The 4222-nt window shown below is 33.2% G+C and overlaps 1 protein-coding gene across 2 annotated transcripts in view; it reads right to left on the bottom strand.

The window, feature by feature from the left end:
* Positions 1–4222, bottom strand: part of LOC107452153 (rho guanine nucleotide exchange factor 17) — a 264039-nt gene that overhangs the window by 239928 nt on the left and 19889 nt on the right. The gene's annotated exons all lie outside the window — the stretch shown is intronic.

The raw sequence follows: 4222 nt of genomic DNA, 5'->3' as shown, positions 1-4222 counted from the left end.
AAAAAAAAAAAATTAGTAAGTTTCATTATCTATTTTTCTTTCTTCATTTTTTTTAACCTAATTTTTTCAGATGCACTTTAATTTTAATAAATGCCTTTCAGATTTCCTTGAAAAATAAATAATGTTGGTAAATATGAGAACAATTACTCAGAATGGAAATTTTTATAAAATTGCTTAAAGCAGTTCGATTTACACATTTTATTAATAAATAACTCATCTTTCCCACACATGTAAATTGATTTTTTAAAAAGAAAGAAGTAAAAATAAATATGCTAATACTCAGAAATTTTTTTCAATAAATGGTGAGAAAAACTCTACAGGTTGCATTAAAATAATAAAAAATAAAACGTAATTTTAAAGAAAATCTTAGAAATTATTAGGTGGTTTAATGAGTGCTGATAAAAATTATCTTGATAGTTTTCGATTTCATTCTAGTTGCGGTAACTTGCTTTCCGCTATAGGAAAAAAAAAAGAGAGAAAGAAAAAAGAACATCAAAAAAATAAAACGCATTGCAACTTATTACCTATTTATTTAATTTAATTTAATTTATTTTTATTTATTCATTTCACATATTATTTACGAAAAAAAAAAAACTGTAAATAAAATGGAAAAATACCTCCCTGACCAAAAATGAAAAAAAAAAAAAAACGTTTCTAAATTAAAGAGAAAAAAAAGATAGAAAATGTTAACATTTATATTAGCCAAATAAGTCATTTAAACTAAATAATATAGATTAAAATCTCTACACATAAGAATTTACAACATCAGCATGAATAATAAAAAATTCTAATGAATCGGTGAAAATTTCTCCGGGATGGATAACTTGAATTGTTTCTATCTTTCGCAAAACTTTTATTACTCTTCAAAAATAAAGTTTAAGAATTTCACCAGAAACAATTATCTGTTTCACCAAAAATGTGTAAGTTTAGAAATTATATGAATCTTAAATCCATCTGAAAATTAATAAACATTTATAAAAATAGCGTAAATAGTGAGAAACTAGCGTAAAATTAAAAAGTAACATAAAATAAACCTCTATTACCCTTAACGTCAGTACTTTTTTTTCCTTCTTTTTATATTTAAAAAAAATAGAAACCGATCATTTTAAATAATGAAAGAAATATCAATGCTAATCTTAAAAAAGTTCTTGAACCAGCTGTCTCCTACTGGCTGCAGATTCGGCCAATATAGTAGTTCCTATATAGTGAAGTTCCTATATAGTGAATCAACGAAGCTCCTCTTACTGAAATAAGTTATTCTTATTTCCAATGCAGCAGACAGCTTTAGACTTTGACTTTGAGTAGCGGGGGGAGTTCTTACTATAGACAAACTACAGAAAACTTCCGATGTATCCCTCCGCTTATGCTATGCNTATGAAAGAAAGTTAAAAATATAAAGAAAACATGGTAAGAATTTGTATAAATTTTTTAAAAAGAAGAAGAAAAATTATTAATAAATAAAATATTTTTAAGATATGTTGAAAAAAAATAATAAAATAAAAAAAATAAAAAAGTCGGAAAAAAATGAGGAAAAGATAATTGTTAGATCAAGTAATTATAAAGCAAAATAAGGAAAAGTAATTTCGTCACCAGAACACACGATTACAGCCGCAAAAAAGTGTGCCAAAAGATCGAAACAAAAATAGAACATATTAGCAACAAAAAAAAAAATTCAATAAAATACAGAATAAAATACAAAATGTCATGCATGCATCAGCGAGAAGCTAATTCAAATATACTTCCACTTATCGGCAACTATCAAAAATAATTTAAAATATTTTCGTAACAAGTTTGCCAGATTTCAAAATATGAAAATAAAAGTGTAAATAGTGGGATCATTTTATGGCCCATTCTTACTGAAGTACAGAAGCGCGTTTGATTAGTCAGTAACCTTGGATTGGCCTGAAAACTGAGTATGAGCAAGGTAAAAATATTTTACTGGATAATTCAAAGTTCACAATTAATAAGGTTGGCACTACTAGCTAGCACACTAAGATTCAATCATGAAAACACACAATACAACATAAAAGCGGGTGAATATCAACAAAAGATAAAAACACGTGTGGTCCACCCGGCCCATAAGACTAGCCATAAATACACTAACCTACCAACAAGTACTAGAACTAGCAAAACAACGACGGTGCAAATCTACACCGATGGCTCCAAAACAGATAATGGCGTGGGAGCTGCATTCTGTGTTTACCACAACAACCAACTTACAGATACACACAAATTTACGCTAAAACAAGAAAACACAGTGTTTCAAGCAGAGGTTTTAGCCATCAAAGAAGCCATCAATTGGTTAGGGACACACAGCTGCGAAGATGCAACAATTTTGACAGACAGTCTGGCTAGTATACACGCTATTTGAAAAACGAAACAAAAAGACTCACACGTGGCAACAACACAACTAGAACACCTAGTCAGCAAATGCAACACACAAATACACTGGGTGGCAGCGCACACAGGTAACATAGGTAATGAAGCAGCGGATTTAGCGGCTAAAGATGCAGCAGTAGGTCACGGGATTCCCAGCGGTGTTCTTCTACCATCGAGCCTAAGAAATAAACTTAAAACCATCACACAAAAACTTCTAGCAAGCATATTGGGACGAAAATGAAAAAGGCTATACAACAAAATCATATTACCCTAAAGTAGACACAAACTTATAGACCATCCAGCAGCAATACAATTCCTTACAGGACATGGCTTCTTCCCCTCATTCTTACACAGGATGCAGCGAATAAACACAGACACATGCCCATGCGATGACACAGGTACCCCAAGTCACTATCTACATGACTGCCCACTAACTGAATCGTACCACCTCAAAAAACCCAATGAACAAGGCAGAACGATATTTGCAGACAGTTTCAAAAACAAGCAAATTGCAAAAACTAATAAATATTCTTGCCATAACCAGGAACATCACAGACAATATGGCATAAACCTAATAATAACTTTGTAAAAATACTGGCAGCAAATACAATCATGAGGAGTCAGGGCTCCAGGCAAACCATTGCTGCAACATAAAAACACACTCTGGCCCCATCCCTGACCAACAAACATTTGGCAGGCAGTCAGTCAACACAAGCTGTTGTCCGTGAGGCTAATAANAAAAAAAAAAAATTAAAAAAAAAAAAAAAAAAAAAAAGAAGCCCTCAAGCTCGGTCTACACAAACAAGAGTAACTGTCGATAAACGTACACACAATAATACACTAATCTATATCATGATTATTTTATCCAGGGTACAAGGGCTTAACAACAGCTGGGTCTTCAGCAGACCAACTAGCGTCCATAGCAGTAAAAAACTGGCCAAATACAACCTAACTGATATCCCTATGTCTCTCAAACTCCCAAAATCTCTATGACTAACACCGAAACATAGTCTCAAAACATAACACAAACAAAACACGCATATCCCACAATCAACCACGGACAGGCTCACAATGGCAGCCAACGTGGTTGATCACCACACACGCCTCACCACTGACCCTTCTCAAGCTATGTGCTAGGAACTTTTCAGTTGCCCGTGATGGCTATTCGAGTAAATTTTTAAAAAAAATTTTTTTTAAAAAAGTGGGGGATGAGTCAGCCAACTTAATTACTAATTCCTAATAAGTTACCACCATTTATGATTTTGATAAGTTTTATTATTCACATTCCACCAAAGCACTGCCTCAACTACCACCCATACTAAAAATAGGTAAAACACATAACACAACACAAACAAAACACGCATATCCCAAAATCAACCACGGACTGGACTGGCTCACAATGGCAACCAACGTGGTTGATCACCACACACGCCTCACCACTGACCCTGCTCAAGCAATGTGTCAGGAGCTTTTCAGCTGCCCGTGATGGCTATTCAAGTAAATTCTAAAAAAAAAATTAAAATTTTTTTTTAAAAAAAGTGGGGGATGAGTCAGCCAACTTAATTACTAATTTCTAATAAGTTACCACCATTTATGATTTTGATAAGTTTTATTATTCACATTCCACCAAAGCACTGCCTCAACTACCACCCATACTAAAAATAGGTAAAACACATAACACAACACAAACAAAACATACATACCCCACAATCGGTCACGGACTGGCTCACAATAGCAGTCAACGTAGTTGATCACCACACACGCCTCACGACTAGGACTGGGCGATATTAGAAATTATATATCGTGATATATCGTCAGTTTTGCATCGGCTGTGGAAGACGAT

The sequence above is a fragment of the Parasteatoda tepidariorum genome, chromosome X1 (genome assembly GCF_043381705.1).
Source record: "Parasteatoda tepidariorum isolate YZ-2023 chromosome X1, CAS_Ptep_4.0, whole genome shotgun sequence".
Taxonomy (NCBI): domain Eukaryota; kingdom Metazoa; phylum Arthropoda; class Arachnida; order Araneae; family Theridiidae; genus Parasteatoda; species Parasteatoda tepidariorum.
The sequence above is the reverse complement of the archived record's forward strand: the minus strand, read 5'-3'. Positions and strand labels throughout refer to the sequence as shown.